Source organism: Amblyomma mixtum, chromosome 7 (assembly GCF_055824585.1).
Source record: "Amblyomma mixtum isolate Tamu chromosome 7, ASM5582458v1, whole genome shotgun sequence".
Taxonomy (NCBI): Eukaryota; Metazoa; Arthropoda; class Arachnida; order Ixodida; family Ixodidae; genus Amblyomma; species Amblyomma mixtum.
The window spans coordinates 95,813,104-95,831,677 of NC_143018.1; the positions used below are offsets into that span (position 1 = coordinate 95,813,104).

The following is an 18,574-nucleotide window of genomic DNA, read 5'->3' on the forward strand; positions in this document are numbered from 1 at the left end:
CCACAGCTTAAAACCAAGACAGGCGAAGACTGATGTTCGTTATTGTAAATATTACGCAGTTCCATTGACTCGCATGATCCTTTTTCTACTTTCTCAGCACAGATGAGTGAGGCACAAGTAGCCTAGAAAATCTGCAGGCTATCTTGCTTTCGGCACTTCTTGAAATACCTCAACAAGAAAGCACCTTTTATGGCGCGGCGGCAAATTGTCCAAACTTTGATACTAGTTTTCAAGGGCCCTTCCATCGAATTTAGTTTTACGAGAGGTGATTACTACTCATTGGAATCACTCAATTCCGTCCGGCCGGCTCGAACGAGACTCTAACTGCTGTACACCGGCAAACAATTACACATAAGCAAAGAAAATGACGAACTAACGAACAAGGTCGTCTGCGTTTGGCCCATGATCGAACAGCGGCGAGGGGTTCGGTGACAAAGGTCGCAAGATAGGAACGAAAAAACAGTCTCAATGCCGAGGAAGGAGATGAAAAGGGATATGTAGGGAAAAGAGAAGAGGCGGGGAGGGAGGGAAAGCGGAAGTGGAGAAGTGGGAAACAGAAGCCGCGGGCCGGAAAGTGGGCAGGAATCAAAACAGCAAAAAAGGAGGCGGGAGGCTGCGATCCACACGCTGTGACACGCTAGAGAGTTGGGAAAAGAAGGAAAAGAAGGAAGGAAGCCCGTCGTGGCGCGACAGAGCTGCTCCCGAATTCTGCGGTCGGGCTTCCAGAGGCATCCGATTCGAGGCAACTGAAATTGTTCCGGCAGGCAGGCAGACGCGTGTGGGCGTCGATGCCCCATGTTTCTTCGCTCACAATGCGCACGTGTGTTTGAAAATGACACGATTTTTCCAGAAGACTTTAGAGGTGAGGTGTGCGCGAAGCAGCGGTCTGTGTCGCGCTATCGTGTACCGTTGAGCGTGGGCATGAAATTTCCGCGATTTTTCAGCAGCACTTTCGGCAGTTCGAACGAAGAATGTTGTCATAGCACTTTCGACGGATGTATTTCTTGGAGTGCAAATGTGACAGCTCTGTTTTGCTTACATTTATGGCTCCTTTAAAAAATTTGGCTTTATGTTACCATTAGGTTGACAACAGAACATACTGCCTATTGTAAACGTGTCATAACAGCTGAAATAGTAAACATATATTGTACTAAAGCAATCTCATGAAACAGCAAACATATATATTAGTTGAATTAGAAATATAATGCCTAGATAAGGATCCCGGTAAATCCTAGTTTTAAAAAGGAAGATATTACAAACAGATTTACTGAATTGTAAGTACGAGTGCACTAATTTCACTAGTCTACACAGACGCCACAGCTCCGTCATAAACCTGAACAAACATAGTAGGCCAGAGAAGCGAAAAGCTTGATGGTTTACGACATGATGACGATGCCAACGCACGTCGGAACAGGTTTTTGGAAACCTAGCGCAAAAAGATAAGCTATGCGGAAGATGTGGCAATCCGAGGTTTGCAAAAATAATCATTTTCGCATACAGAAAATAGATGTTCAGATAAATGTCTTTTTATGAATCCAAATTCATAGCCACATGGAGGGAGTTATGCTCACCAGAAAAATACTCTTGTTACCAAATAACAGTGGTCGATTATGCTGCATTTAAAATATGACCACCATATTTAAAGGCAAGCATGCATTAGTTAATATACAGGGTGTTCCAGCTAATTGCAAGGAAGCTTAAAAAAATAGATGTCTCGAAAAAGAGCGGAACCGACTGCAAAGCCAGAAAATAAGTAAACACTAATTGGTTAATTTTTTACACATTGCCTGCAGGAAAAAAAGTGTAATTAAAATGTTGTACATTGCCTTGAAAAGCAGCAGGCTGAAATGTTAACAAGGTACGATGTACGGAAATTTTTTTACCGGCCTACAACGAAGAACGTGAACGGCGTTAGCAGTTGTTGGAGCAATTCTTTCTGCGACTGGAACGCAAAGCCGCATCGAGGAGAGCGCTCCCAAGGTGCGCAGATTTTGTTTTCAGAGGTCTTGGGGCTCTGAAGTAGCGTAGTTTTTGTATTGCGTGGGCTTTCTGTTTAGTCTGGTAAAAGGGTCTACGTACATGGTACCTCGTTAAATACAAATCGGTGCCCTGTTTTTTCATCACCATTTGAAAGTTTCGAACTAGGAGTTTTTGCCCGAAGACAATATTAAAAAAATAGTGAATTAAAATTTACTAATTGCAACATTCGCGAAACTAGGACACACGACTCTAAACAGCACTCATTTGGGTCCAGTCACCAAGGCAACTCCGTCTTTTTCACAACCTTGGTTACATCTAGCTGGGATTTCCACTTCATTTATATCTAGGTTCAGCAGAATTTCTATATAACATTTACCCAGATCTTGGCGGAAAAATGGCAAGGATAGTAGTTCTGAATCGCCCTTTATTCGCCCTTTTTTTTCAATATAGTGCCCTTTCCCCAAGCACAAAGCGACTTGAATCGGTGTCCAGCTCGTCACCGTTGGTGGTTCACCTACGCGGTGGAACACTTGCGCTTCCACTTAAATTGAATGCTTATTAAAAAACACCAAAATGTTGGTGTTCATCCGAGAGCTTTTATCCTTTATCCGAGAGAATTTTCAAATAGTGGTCAATACTGCGTTCTCCTTAAAGCGCTGTTGTCGCGCTCCTCAAGATATGTATCGATACTTATGGATACGGAGCTGAAAAAGCGCAAGACAGAATCGCTGTCAGATAAGAGTTGTTGGTTCACGACCCGCTTGATTAATTTTTCGTTCAAATGTGAGAAGGCATATTTTTGGTATGCACTTTCAAGGAATTTTGTCTTCGTAAAAGCCGGAAATGGAAAATTCTTTGTATTAAGTCGTTGTCTATTGAACTGATGTAGGTTAACAGGGTTGGAAGAAGTTACAAATAAATTCACATAATAAATAACATCGTCCTCCATAAATTTGACTATGTTCCAATTATCCATCCACAATCTTCGCTTTTACGTATTATTTTTAATTTTTAGTCAGCCCCAACACATAGAATGTTACCCTATAGTTGGCAGGAGCAGGGACCATAGTGTTTTTCGGCTCGCTTTAATCTCCACATGACATATACTTCACGCTGTTGTAGCAATGTTTCGTTTCTCCGTTCTTCGAAGATTGTGCGAGGTCACGCCTCTATGTGCTCCCCAGTTCAGGACTAGATTTTTTGCGAAGGGCGCCAATATTGCCAGAAATAATAAGGACTCGCCGTTCACTATCGTTTCTCAAAATTGCACAGATAGGTTGAGGCCTTGCGCAATACCTATTTTTAAAATCGCAGTTTTGCTTTCCATTTTACCGCAGGCTAGCTACCCTGCGCACAAAAACAACATGGTCGACGCGGTGATTCAGATGATCTCTTCATTCTCGACGTTTGCTTTTGTGTTGTTGTTACACGAGATGCTCATCACGGTTAAAAACGAAATCGCGCAGCACTGTGATATAATAATATCTAGCTGATGCAGTCGCAATAAACTATTTCCTCCTTTCGCTTCATCGAGCTTCGATGTCACCATCGGCTGCAGCTTTTTTTTTATGTGCTGTCGCCTCCGAAGCATCAAAAATATTCGTAAACAAAGCAATCCAGTCAACTCTCGGGCTGTGATGTTGCCTCACAAAAGCGTGCTCAAAAGAACGTGACGCCAGCTTTTTTGCAGCTCCATAGGGGCCATGAACTGATGCGTACGAAAAAAAAAGCGACTACAATTCATCATTCGACACCCATACAGAATGGAACGGCGCGATGAATGGCCACAGTGTAGGGCTTGACAGCTTGCGAGCTAAACTGGCAAAAATTACTTTGTTACAAGAACTCGGCATAAAGTAGCGTGGGGTGCTGATACAAGCGCAACTTTGACAGAATTTTCTCTAGCGGTCGCTGTTGGGCGCCCACTTCACGTTGTAGCACAACGTCTTGATGTTTCAGTGAAATTACATTTTAAAGCTCGTTTACCACTCCGAAACGAAAACGCGCTTTTAAAAAGCCTCACGGTCCCACCAAAGGGAGAGCGCTTGTGTAAGCTGTTTTCCTACTCTGTTTTGAAATGGGCATAAAGCGCTGACTCTTCTTTACTAATAATAAATGTATGCCTGTGTTTTATGGCCAGAGTTTGTGATCGTAGAGGAAAACGAAAACAGCTGCGTATAAATGTGGCTCGAGTTTACCGAGAAGAAATGTAACAATTGGTCGTCTGAATGCAGTACTTACGACCCAAGAAAACCTAGAATGTTTAGAAGGAAGAATTGTGATGCCATGTTTTACTTCACGAAAGGAAGTAAAGGTGGAGATGCTCAGTCACTTAGGTATGCGTACAGATACAGGCAACTCCGCGTGCGGGTGCATACACGGATGAAGGATAACTGTAGAACTGTGTGACATGGCACTTCAAGACACGTAGAAATGATTAGTGTTTACGCCCTGACACAGCCGCTAGTATGGTTTGGTTTGATTTACCTTCCCAAAGCGACTCGGGGTATGAGGGACGCCGCAGTTGAATGCTCCGGATAATTTGGACCACCCTGGATTCTTTAAAGTGCGCTGACAATCCCCAATACAGTGGTCGGGGGCCCACGGACCTGTGTGTCCCAAACTCCCCAGGTGAAAATAAAGTTTTCACCACCACCTCTCTGGAATTTGAAAATTGAAAATTGGTTTTTGAGGAAAGGAAATGGCGCAGTGATTGCCTCACACCTCGGTGGACACCCGAACGACGCCCTGAGGGTAGGGAGGAAGGTGGGAGTGAAAGTACAAAGAGAGAAAGAGGTTCATTAGTGGAGGTGTCCGGTATAATTTAGAATTTAACGTGCACTGATATCGCACAACATACGGACGCCATTTTGCGTTTCGCCTCTCTCGAAACGCGGCCGGCGCGTTCGGGTTCGAACGGGGTTAGATTTCGCCTCCATCGAAAAGCGACCACCGCGGCGGGGATCGAACCCGCGGCTTTCCGGTTAGCAGCCGAAGAACTCAGTGGCTTCAACTAGTATGATTATTCTTTGTGTTAAGCTACTCGTCTCCATTATACGCTAAGAAAGCTGGATCTTCGGAGACAAGCCCCAGCGAATAGTTTGCACAGAAATCTGGAGAGGAAAAAAATAGCGAACTAAAGTTAACAAAAACCAGCCTGGACAGTTTTCGTAATTGGCAGAGCTTTGTGAGTGGAATGTAAATGGTGGAAAATTTGGGAAATTCTCAGAGCGCAGGCGAAGATTTGCATCTAAATCGATGGAGAAATAGGTTACAGGAAGCGGAAGCAAGAAGCTGATAAAGGTACGCTGCCTAGGAAATGCTCTAGTCTGACGCCTGAAGCAACGATTGGACGTGTACCGGAGCCTTGCCTGAAGAGCTCAGAGACAATGTCACTGAAAAAAAGGCGACGTGGGAAGGAGGAGCCTGACTGCGGAGAACCCTCTTGAAGAAAATGTCCGCAAGGGGAACATTCGAAGTAACATGCACTGAATTTGGAATGGAGGTGGTTTCGAGAGACATTCGGCCTCCCCTTCCACTGAATATCTTAAGACGCCAGTAGGGCAATAACAAAAACGAAGAGAAGTTGAAGTTCGACTAAGCCTTCTTTCGTTGAGAAATGCAAATGTTAGTAAAGGAAAAAAACACAGATGTCTGTGTGAAAAAGCGCCACACAAAGGAAAAAGAAACTTCACGTTTATGTGTCATTGCCCGTCATTGTTACTGTGAGCAATCATGGCGCAAGTAGGCATTTTATTTACTTCATTGCCACTCTAAAAAGAAGATTTTTAAAAGCTGCTAGAAATGATGATGATGATCAGAGAGTATTATCGCCTTGTTACGATGCATGCTTTGAACATTATATCGGATGCCCTGGCCCAGTCAGGTAGAACACATCTCCCGTTTACCCATGTATCGAAGACCTTGATCTGTTTAAAAAATATCAATATCAATATCAATTTAGTATTATTGACGTTACTCTCTTAATCGCAATGGTAACTGCCTAAATATTTTTTGCTTACAGCGGCTATACAGAAATAACTCCACTCTTGTAAACTCCTGATTGCTTCACAACCTTGTCTGACCTCTATTTTCCGTTGGCCTCAATCCTACCCCTTTTCTTGCACACATTGCATTTCTAATATTTGTTGCTATTTCCTTCCGAGAAAGCGCTCCTGAAGGCAGTTTGCCTTTAGTGGTCATGCTTGATTGTAGGATATGAGAAAGGATTTCAAAGCTCCACACGAACTGTTTTAATTTCAGAGCAGCCATGCAGCTACAAAAAAAAAGTATTCCAATGAAATGAGACTGCAACTTCAGCCTCTGCATTAATATGTTAAGTCATTTTGATCGAATATGCACGTCAGAATGAATCTTTTCTTGCGACTGTTCACGAAGTGACTTTTTCATACACCCACCCAGGCATGCAACGGATAGAACAATCTTTTCGACCTGATTTGTCAAATACGAGCGCTATCTCTGGTGCTGTCACGCGGGCGTACCCCACGCGTCATTTCACAGCGGCGGATAAGAAAAAAAGAGTGAAAAGAGAAAAACGTTGGAGTCTATGGGTCGCAAATGAAGAAAGATGAGTAAGATGCGGACGTCGGCTTCGTTGATAAAGAATGACAGAATGACTGATTCGTGCATGTCGCAGAAGCAGTGCAGTGTCCACTGTCGGGAAGATGGCGATTATTTTCCGAGTTTGAAACGCGGCATATCCTTCTTCTCGAAACATCGATCGTTGTTATTGAATGAAGGCCTTTTGTCATCGGGATAATCTCGTAGCCGAGACTTTTTCGCGTACCAAGCCGAGAACAAAATGTTATGGATGGCCCCCCTTACTCACGCAGTTCGGACCCATACCAGCAGGGTTGAACTGATGGCGACGCATCGGCCAATTTTCCAGCTTCACTCTAGAATATGAACTCTCGTTTCTCAATTCTCATTGAACTTTCCGAACTGCAGTCCAGGCAACATTGAAGGAGGCGGCGATATTTACGCCATTGCCTACACGAGTATCACAATTGTTCCTGCTATGAAATTGGTTATGTGCTTCCATACAGGGGCAGCGCTTCAAGAGCCCCGCTGTGAAAAATGTTAAAGCAGCTGTTTCTATGCGTAGCTGCGGGTACCACTGACAATCATTCGAGATGGAATAGGAGCCAACGGTCTAGCTGGTGCCTGGTTCTTCATTCTCAGCGGTACTTAGGCGAACCCTGGGTACCTCAGATCCGGCTACCTGTATTCGTTACAGCTTTCAAAGGCTCCTAAAACATTGCTGCTTTTTTGCACCTCTTTTCAGACTGTCGTTCTGTTCTACAAGGAACCCAAAGGAGCTGTTATTCGACAAACTGAGATGTGAGAGTGGCCCAGCAAAACACCTCTCGTCAACGACAATCCCTGTTCCCAGAGAGCCACTCAGAGGAGGCTTTTCCTCCCAGTCAAAAAAAATGGCAGAACCGTGTCAAAGCAGGAGAAAATATTCTTGGACCTTTGTCGTAAGGTCAGATTTTTCCGTTGTTCTGCAGTATTGTGTGCAGTACAGCAGTTTTTTCTGTGCTACTTTTCTGTAGTACTTTTCTGTAGTGAATACAGAAAATTTTGTCGTTACTACAAAAATTTCTATTGTTACTACTAGTTTTCGGTCAGAAGGATTACAGAAACTATGTTGTGACGACAGAAGCTTTTCTCTTCTGTTTTTCGACCGCGCTCCCATGTGCTGGGTTACAAATGCGTTTCGACAGAGAGCATCGCAGGGAGAAGTGCATTTGTTTCGGTATCTTTAATGAAGGAATCTCGGAGGGAAAATCCATTGAAAGTTTTCACACTTCAAACGATAGAGTTATCAAGATGCTGCAGAAAAAACGAAAACAAAAACTTCCCATTCCACCTTTGTAACAAAAGGCTGCACATGCGCTTCTTAGTAAAACGTGCTGTTTTGCCGATAATTACATACTTACAAGCTATGACAGACTTTGGCGTGCCTGTAGGTGCTTTAGTTTAGGTGTTCGCATGCATTTTTGGAACCGTATAAATCGCCTGCACATGGTGATAACCTGTGGGTGGTCACTCTGTGTTGATGTGTTTTTTTTTCCTCGCAAAACTTAGCGCACTACACAAGAGTCATGCAAATATGTGCATCCCAAATATTTTCTCCAAGCCTCAATAAACTAGCAATAACGTTAGGGGGACACCTTTAAACATATGTTGCCGGTTGCATGGAAGTACGCACATCGCGCATCTGTAAACTCACTTTAAACAGAAGCGATAAGATCTGCTGGTTCCCAGAATAGTGATTAAAACATACACGTCATTCATCGCAGTGACTGCATACAACTGAGATAGAGATAAGCCCTTGACTCAGGAGTCGTCGCCGTCAATGCAAGGCTTTCAGGCGGGTTGTTCTATGCAGGTAAAGATGACCAGGGAAATGTCTGGTCACAGACGGTCCGCGGCGGAGGAATAGCACAAGCACGACAAGTTTACTTTGATATTGTCGGGAAGCATTGACATATTTGTTTTTATATCTTCGAGGCGTTCCAAAACTGTGGACAATGGTAGCGTTTTTTAGAGTATTGGAAAAATAGAAAAAAAGGCGACCGATTTGCGTACTTTCATCAAATATGAATTAGGTGCGATAGCTCTGTGGGGTCATTGTTTTGCACACCAGGTGGTCGCAATTATCCGGATCCTTCCACTACGCCGTCTGTCATAGCCTAACTAGCCTTGGGACATGAACTCCCATAAACCATAAACAACCCGGTGGGCAGGTCGGCCGCCTGCCCCAAAGCAAGCTTCAGGCAAACACACAACTGCTAAATGCGAGGAATGGCGTTTCATTGGGTTTATTGGCTTATTGGGGTTTAACGTCCCAAAGCGACTCAGGCTATGAGGGAGGCCGGAGTGGAGGGCACCGGAAATTTCGACCACCTGAGGCTCCTTGGCATGCACTGACATCGCACAGTACGCGGTCCTCTAGAATTTCGCCTCCATTGAAATTCGGCTGCCGAGCGTCGTAACCACTGAGCCACCGTGGCGGGGGAACGCAAGTGCTAGGTCACTGAAAGATTATTTTTCTAAGAATTCTACCCTAGAAAAGGTGAGTATCAGGCGAGTGGAATGCTCGCTGAAATTGGAAAAAACAGTGGGTATACAACTGCGCCAGAGATCTAAACCCGCCCATGCCGTGCACAAGGCAGATTCGACAACAACTTAGGCACCTCTGCGGCACAAAACTAAAGCTGACATTAGCCAAGAAAAAAAAAAAATTCAGGGGGGCACTTTGTTGACCTAAAGTGCGGTGAGGCGGAAGCCTTAAGGGCGATGTTGCTGCTTGTGTCACTGATGTGTGGTTAAGAGGTTAAGTACACAATTGTTCGTGAATATTAAATATGCTAGATACACTGGAGGGCGTTTGGGTGACATCCGTCTGATTCGACGTCTTTCTGCAAACACTCTCCAGCGTCCTAGACAAGGAGAACTATACATATGCGTTGGCAGGAAGTAGCGTAGCCATCAGCTCGCTCGGCTGCGGAACGGAGGGATGGTGGTTCGAATCCCATCGTGCAAAAAGGTTTTTTTTTTCTAGACTGACTGGAAAGCGTGGAACCTCTGTCGACAACCCTCTGTAGACAACGATGAGGCATTCAAGGCTTTCGCCTTAAAAGCTGTGTGGAGCCTAACGCGTGAAACTTCCAACGAAAAAAAAGCATAAAAATGTCGACGATGTCATGAGTTGCTTTTTACAGCGACACCTGACAACCATTGGGAGGATGGGTGGTTACCGTGGAAATAGGAGGGTACGACGAGAGCCCAGGATTGCGTACCCGGATGGTACGGCTAGAGGGTGGAATATAGCAGGGTCCGTCTGTTGCGTTTGATGTGGTACGTGCCACCAGACAAAAGGCTCAATGGTAGTGGCGCCTTGCGCCTACAGCGGCGAATTGGAGAGCAGCGCTAGTCGAAGAACTAGTATGAGTGGGGAGACTAAAAAGAGTGTTCGACATGAAATGCTCTCAGATTTTATACCCGAATATACGTATCGAAAAAGAAAGATACCCTAACAGCTGTCGCTGAATTGTGAGACCGTTCTGTGAGCTTTCTTTTTTTTTTTTCAAGAGAACCAAATTTTTTATAGAAGCCCGCGAACCTTATCCATGAACTTGTTCGAATCTGGACAAATCCACTTTTTTCTTGCGTTTGTGCAGGGCGGCTGGAGCAGTAAAGTATTTGAACCTATTTGTCATTTTTATATGCGATTTTGCGAAATAAAAAGCATAACCGTGCATAGCACACACGCATACCGCCGAGAACTTCAAACCACGTCCGTAAAGCACGTAATGCTGTTGCGAATCAGAACGAGAAGCTATCGTACAGCAAAAACAACGGATCGTTTTCTGGTGCTGTAAATGGAAATTTCTCTCCAAGGTGGTTATGTTGTTTTCGGTTTGTCGTTCCTATTGGTTGTCAAGAGTTGAGAGAGCCACTTTTATGAGACTGGGGGCCTCTCCTGGCCTGTGGTTTTCGCCATTCCCTCCAAAATGGAAGTAATGAAGCGTGCCATCGCTAAAATCATTAAACATCGGCACGGAATCTCACCGTCGAGCTTCGTGGAACGCGCTGCTAATTCCCTGCGATAGGCCTTCATAGGGTAACGAGATTGTCGCATTCTCCGATTCAGCTTTTGATTTGTAGCGTGAATACGTTTAATGCTGACAGGACGACGATGAAAAAAAATAAACAGAAAATTTCGTTATCCCAATTGCTACATCATATTCAGGAACACCGAAAAAGGTGATAAGAATGACATAATTTGATTCGGGAAGCCTTTTTATAGCGCGGCACGAATTATCTAAAAGTTATCCAGCTGAGGCGCAAGTGAGGGTAGGCACGTGGGGGTTCATTAAGAGAACATCTAATATTGGCGGCTGGATAATCACGGCTGTGGAATCCGTTGAGAGGAGCCGACAAAATAAGAGCGAAACGTTTTTCTTGTGAGAGATACAGGCAACAAAAGCAAAGAATAAACACTCTTCTTTCTCATAAGTGACTAACAGACCATCCAGCGAAGAACGTTCAAGTGCGTTCGACATCGTGATAACCTTTCTTTTTTGCCGGCCTTATTTTGAAGTTTGAAAAATCCCGCTCTTCGAATTCTTAACACTATTACCAAGGGGCCTAGAGCTTGTATCCGTTCTTTTCACGAGGATGTTCTCAGATAAAGCTGTATTGACCCTTAACCTCTTTATTTTGCATGCCTGTGAAAACTATGACGACCATCACCACCAGTAAAAATAATTAACAGCGCTTACCTGAATGTTAAGCTTAGTTATCGGCTGCAGCTGGTTCGCTGAAAAATTAACACATTGAGATGCCATATATGACGGCACGACAGTGGAGATGTGCTATGGGAGGGTTAAAATCGTTGCCAATTGTATGAGAAATGCTGTTGGTTCATGCATGTCTCTTCCTAGCCACGCAGGTGAAGTTACACGATGCCGTTCGAGGTTTTACCGCAGTAGTCGTCATTACTGCGGACCGAGGGTGGGGACGACGCTAACACCAATTGCGAGGCACAGTCTGCGTCAACGGACCGTGACCAAGGGCGAGGATAATACGGACGGTACGAGCGCGACGATAGCGACTGCGTACGACCTCGGGAAGAAACTAAAACAGCGCTGTGAAAAAAAAAAGATGTTGTTATGTTGCTGCCTCTGAAGGAATGGCACATATTAACCGAAGGAACTGGCCGTGGTTTGGTGCAGACACAAAGAAATTAGTTTATAAGAAGGTACTGTAAAGCAAGAATAGAAAACCTAAGAAGACAGCGCCGCAGGGCATAGCGGCTCTTCGGCAGTGGCAGGTAGCGAAGGGAGTTCAAAATGTAGGATTTGTTAATCTATCGCAGCGATGGTGGCCTAGTTGTTGAGCATCCGCCTCGCATGGCGGGCGGTGTGGGGCTCGATCCGCTAGTGCCGCCGCGTACACACCTGTGATATAATGAGAACAAGCTTCCCCTGGCCTGGTGCTCGGATTATTCAGGGTCTTTGACCCAACCTTGAGTAAACGAAAGTACCTAGCATCAGGATTTGTGAGTTGTGGATTGCAGAGTTTTAACAACCCGAAGCGACCCAGGCTAGGAGGGATACCGTAGTGAAGGGCTGGTAATTAATTGAGACTCTGTGGGTCACTTTAACGTGTGCTGACATCGCACAGCATGTGGCGTCTTCGTATTTCGCCTCCACCAATATACGGTCGCCGCGACCGGGATAGAACACACGACCTTAGGATCAGCAGCTGAGCGGCAACGCAACTGAGCCTTCGCGGCGGGTCCAAGAAGTAGGAAGATACACACTGAGACCTACAAGTTCCGCAAGCCAAGGTGTGAAAATCAACCAGATCAAATACCAAGCAGCTTACCAGAAACGTTTGGGGAAACCGCTGGTGCCCGAAGTGGGAACGAATTTCACAGGACTGCTTGGCCTTTACAGAAGCTCGTTCAAGCAGGCTGCAGCGCGGCGCCCGTGGCAGATGGTGGAATTAAAAGCTGTCCTGGTGTATTCTGCACAAAGAAAAGAGTAGTCGCTTAGCGCGCGGCTATCCCACTGTTCCTCTGCTGAAAATGAATGCGCTTTATTCATTTTGTTTTTGTATTTCACACAGATCCAACGCGTCGCATAAAACATATATCATTCTAAGACTATGACTAACCCTAGATGATCAAACCAAAAATCGCTCTACCATTTCTGGTACTCAGGTACTCCTGTGTTGGCCACACCATAGAGAGTTATGCGTACTGTGCAATGTAGATTGAACATGCCACTCTTTCTCGAGGTGAACTTCACGCTAAATTGTTGCAGTGTCCTTGCATGAGCTCATGAGAGTCGCCTGTTTTTTTTTTCTACAGAATCATAAGTGCCGTATTCAGTAGCAAGAACATAGTTACTCCCTCTTGCTATTGTTCCCTGTAGCTGTAAGTTCGAAGCTTACGCTTTCGAGAAAATAGCTTGTGAGGATGTTTGGGATAAGCTAAAAGAAAGGTTGTGGAAACAAAATTGCGCGGTGCTTTGTAACGCGAAAGCCTGCAGATCACGATGAAGGCTGCCTTTTAAGATAAGACACGTTTCGAGCAAGCGCAATATTTGAAATCAGCTTTCAATGTTCTCAGAATGAGTGGTATAATTTCAACAATTACTTTCTGAACCAGCCATAAAATTTCACACTCCTTGCACCATTTAAGAGCGAAAAGCTCTACTCCCATGCTGAGCCTGAAGGCCAACTGGCTTTTAGATTTGACCTCTAACGGGAGGCGCTTCGCATGTGGCAATGACGTCATGCCATGTGACTAGCCGACGCCACAGCTGCGCGCTTAGCGCCTGTACTCTCGCTCTTGCACTTGTTGCAACTGTTGCATCACGTGACCTGCTCACGCTAATATAATCGCAGTGCTTGCTGACAGAGCTCTCACTCTGTATGTCCTGTCTGAGCTGAGTTGAGGCACGGCCACTTTTTTGTCATGAAAGGATGCAGTATAGTCTTCCACACAAAGCTCACCGCATGCTGAGGTTAATGAAATTTATGCCTTCTTAGCGTAGAGGATATGCGTGTAGTTTCCTTCGCTGTGAATTACTGGTGGTGCGGTAATTTCAGGCTGCCTTACGCAGACAGCTGATCAATAAATAAAAAGAGAATGCCGCCTGTAAAAGGTTAGCGCACTGAGCTAGTTTGCTAGCTTCAAATAAGTCCCATCTATAAAAATTTTTCAAGATACTGGCTGCAATCCACTAATTTGAGTTTGGTATTCTGTTAATAAGCGGTGCAACGCTGGCGAAGGGGATACGCGGGCACCCAAAACATCTTCATTGAAGTGAGGCTTCTAGCCTAAAGTTGCTGTGGGCAGCCTTCTAAAAATTTTTTTCAGCATAATTCAGGTTACTGTAAGGACAGAGACCGTACGTTTGAAGGAGCGGCAAAGTGCCAGGCATAGACTGGTTGTTTTTTTAGGCCTCTCATCTCATATTAGATGAATTGAGTTCTTCCGACCACTGATCCCAGGAACCCTCTTTGTGTTATCTTTTGTGCCGTTGCTTTTGGATGCCATTTAATTGCTATTTTCTTTGTCCCAGCAAGATTTCCATAGTTTGCAGTGGCTGGCGCACTGTACAAGACTCTTTCGTATAGTATGACGTGGTATGCCAATAGAATGAGCGAGGCGGAAGAAAGAAAATATTTTTGCAGACTCGATGGAGTGCCCTATGGCTGGAGTGACATTGTGATGGGTTGGCCCAGACGCATTGTTAGTGAGGATTTTGGCGTATTTGAAACGGTTCGGCCATGTATTGGCTTTGCGCCAAGCCCCTCAGTATTAATGCCAAAGCCCTTGTAAAACTGAACGAGTTGGTAAAGGTCCATGGATAATCAAAAGCAAGGGCACGACGGCCATAGAAATTGTAATCAGGGATACGAAAGGCTGAAAAGAAATAGATGATGACTGCTAAGAGAAGTATTTTTCTATTCCAGACATCATTTGTTTACTTCTCCAGCGAAGCTTTCAAATAAGCTGACGTTCTCGCCTGTGCCTGCCTCCGTAAGCCCGTGAGATTATTTCGAACCGTAGGTGAGCTTGTAACCACGAACAAAAAAAGAGATGGTAGCAATCTCTCGTTCCGCGTCTCCAGGAGCCGCGAGTCTGGCATTCATGGCCAACATTCTCGCAAAAAGGTTATGTGAAACAATTGCGTCCATAAATGGTTTACCGATCAGGAATGCTTTGTAGAGATTTCGTCGTAATGAAAGTGGCAACGTCTCAGCGCGTGAAGCTGCCGCAAACTATCACAAATATCAGGCACAGCACTCCCTGCCAGACTCAGATTAGTTCTGGTTAGGATCAACTGTTTGTGACCGTGGGGTAAAAAATTGGATGACTCTTAAGCTTCGCCGTAAGAGTAGAAGCAACAGCACCTTTTCCTTCTTTTTTTTTCTCTTTCTCTCACAACCACCTTCACTTCAAGCCCTTTCAACGGTCTTGAACCAACGACTTTTTAGTGGTTAGAAAAAAAAGGGCATTTTTGTGTCCACGTTTAATCGCTGCCTTTGTGATAGTTCAGAAACTATTCAGCATTCTTTCATCGTTTGCAAAGAAGAAGTGCGCTTTTGGGATATTTTGCAATGGACATTGGAAAAAAGAGGACCACGTTTACACCGCGTTCGGTGCGGTATCTCACAGCACTGCCATTTGTTACACGCATGATGGACCGACATTGTGAACCTATTGTTCTGTACAAGAGACCACTTCAGCAGAAAAATTGTTCCACTAAAGGAATTGCATGCCTAGACTGAATTTGAACCGGAATGGCAACCACTCCTAGTGTTGTGTTCATTACCTTGCTTCTAGTGCGTCGTTGCTTAGGTGTGTCGTATTATGATGTAATAATGACATGCTCTGTGCCGCGTCTTTTCTCTTGCTTAGTTGATTAGGTGTGTCGTATTATGCATTGTGTTTATTTGCGATTGTTTTCTTCACTGTTTGTACCTATAGTCCATATTGCTTCATTGTAATGAACACCACGTTTAGAGAGCATCCCTTTGTGGCATATGCGTTGCGTTCCCGCCTGGAACGCAGAGGGCCTGTGTAAGTACCCCAGTGCCGACGACTATTTTTACATTTGAAACTTCTGGGAATATTTCCGTCAAGTTTCTGAGGCCTTTTGTCAACACTAGGTCATGGCGACGGCTTTGAGACCGAACGAGCTGTATACGCTATGGCTTAAAAGCGCATGCTGATGATCAGCCAGGCCTGGCTCCGTCAGTGCCACGTACTTCGATAGGACTGTGTGCGTATGAAAGCTGCAACTTATACAGCTAGCTTTTAGGCTACCTCACACTCCAGTTCGAGGTCGCCATGAAAGGCAGTACACGGGCCCTTGACCTTCACAGGCTAGTGAAAGAAAGAATCCTTGGCCGTGATGGTATGCGAGGTACACTTTCCGGCCATCCTGTCATCGCGACCTGAGCGTACCTTCTCGAAGTTTGTACAGCTGCGCGGAGCATGCGGCGCTCACAATGGGTATTTCTGGTTCAGTCGCCAGCGAATGTTTATTGGAACACCGGTTTCCACATCTCGCTCCAATGTTTATGGCTCTTGCTTCGCTGGGATAAATATTTGGCGCACGCTCCAACCTAGCTCCACGCGCTTTTTTTGAACGAAGGCAGCGCGGTAAGGGTGGTGGTCCGTGGCAGGACCAGCTACTGACCGCTCAACGCTCCGTCGCCAGCTCTGGCCAGAAGAGGCAGGAGCAACGGGAGGTGGGGTTGCGCCATTTCTATCCCGTCCACTCCACGAAGGTCACGGGGTAGAATGGGCCTTTCTATAAATGCCTCACACAATTCTTGATCCAGTTAGCCGTGCGACATCCCAAGTGATTTAATAGGGGGGGGGGGGGGGGGGCTAATTGTGGCGTTCGCACATTTTGGTGCGATCATTTCAGTCTAGGAGATGTACGTTCTCGCTGACGGCATGCTCAATCAAGCTAGCAGGTGGTGAGATTGCAAGTAGCTAAAACAAAAATAATAACTGGTACACACTGCGAAATTTTCACAGTTAAGAAAATGCTGCCTCTCCCGCAATCGTGAATAGATGCAAACATGAAAGGGGCTTTATTACCGGCGTACTTCATTGACCTGCCGCCTCCTTTGCCCGCCTGTTTCTTTTCTCTGGCGTCTTTCTGCTCCCTGTTGCTCCGCTGTCTTGAGCCGCTATTCTCCTTCGAATCATGGAGCTCGCTGAGCATCTGGAGCTTTTGATGCTTGTCACGCCGAAGCGATCACTCTTTTCTGCGGCCTTAGCCTTAGCACTCGCCTTCCTTGGCGGTCTTGTCAGCCTCGCGAGCGACCACATAAATCTGGCGTTGTCGACACATTCGAACGGTCTGCTCTGGCGTGTAACTCGCAAAGCGATCCGTGTCTGCAAAACGCTTCTTAGCTCTCTTGCCATCTGGCTCTATTGCTCGGCTTAAGTAGTTCCGAGGGCAAGCGTATTGATATGCAGGACGATGCAGAAGCGTACGCGCCCACGACTCGACACAGGCCTGAAAGCTTACTGAACAAAAGGGAACCTAGTTACAAGGTATGCGTGCCGTCAACACGCACAGCTGTAGATTGACATCACCGCCGAGTTCTGATAGACGGCGTCACGAGAGACATGAGCTCGTGACGCCGTTGGAAGTTTGGGAGATATGCGGGCACAGATGGCGCAGCACAGGGGTAGTCGGAGGTCAGTAAGAGAGGAATTTTTGGGCAGCGGACTCAGCGAGGCTAATAATGACGGGGATGAGTGCGTGTTGTCAGGGTAAACATTTAAAATATATAATAACGAATCCTTAAAAGCGAAAAAACGCTTCAGCCTTCTTTCTTTTCACCAGAGCAAGTGGGCTGACAGTGAAGAAGATATTTTTCTAGGAGCTGAACATAGCTCAGCCGTTATATAAATCAACGCTTCGGAGTGCCTGAACTGGATGTACAGAGGAAAGCGAGTGATTTCATAAGGCTAAAATAGCGTACCTGCACAAGGACGAAGGAAGAAGAGGTGAGAAAAAGCGCTGTGTCTTGTCTATTCTTCCCACGTCCTTGTGCAGTTGTGCTGTTTTAGCCTTGTCACTTTTCCCCAACTTGCTCATCAATCTGCGTTGTTGAGCGATTTCAGCCTGAGCTTCTAACTCATAACCAAAATTATTTGCCAATGTCCTCCACCTCTGTACATCGGTCACTGTAGGGCGACAGAAACATGGAAAAGGAAAAAAAAGTGACAGGAACCAGTTAACTGCAACGTATTTATTTCAGCTCTCTTTGCCCCCAGTTTCCTTTCATTTATTCGATGGTGACTACATATGTTTGTGCCGAAGCTCCAAGTGGGACTCGAATTCGGTTGGCATAGCTTGACAGCTGATGAAAGGCCCATCCGCAGCAAGCAACGAGTCCGTCGGTGGAGAAAGACGTGAGGTATGGGCCATCACTGATAACGAAATAGGTAAGATGTTCGGAAGAAAACTAGACATGCTAAAGATGACGGGTAAATAACCTGTAATGGGAATTAGCGGCGATTTTAGCTAAGTGTTGTGTGATGCCTGTCTCGACTCTTTAGAGGCCTTCACCATGCGAATCAGGCTGCCAGTGGTGATGGGTGTGTTTACCTTGCTGTCAGCGCAACCTTCCACGAAAGGAAACATACCTCCGATGCTTAGACATGTTCCCTATGATGCTGTCGTCTTAGCCGCTCTATTTTTGCCGTTCTTGCGTCAGAGTTTTGGACGCGTGTCATTTACATTGAGCGCACGGTAGTCTGAGACTAAAAAAAAAAACACAAACCAGGGAGCTCGGGCTGCTAACGAGAAGACGTCAGGTGATCCAGTGGGAAGGGTTCATCGTGGACACGACCAGTACGATATCCAGTTGGGGTGAACTGAGAAAATATCAAAGGATGCGAGTGATCCAGTTGGCATATACTTACTGCTGGTTCTTATAAACTACAGGTACTTGCTGGCTTTTTGTTTCCTTACTCCTGTTTTAAACGTTTTTAATGCTATCGCTTTTATTG

The 18,574-nt window shown here is 45.5% G+C and overlaps 1 protein-coding gene across 1 annotated transcript in view; it reads right to left on the minus strand.

The window, feature by feature from the left end:
* The window catches only part of LOC149336904 (putative protein kinase C delta type homolog), a 439,118-nt gene that overhangs the window by 353,108 nt on the left and 67,436 nt on the right, over positions 1-18,574 (minus strand). Inside the window, exon 2 of the mRNA XM_089553211.1 lies at positions 12,403-12,544. The gene's annotated coding sequence lies outside the window, so the exon portion shown is untranslated. The remainder of the gene's footprint in view (positions 1-12,402; positions 12,545-18,574) is intronic.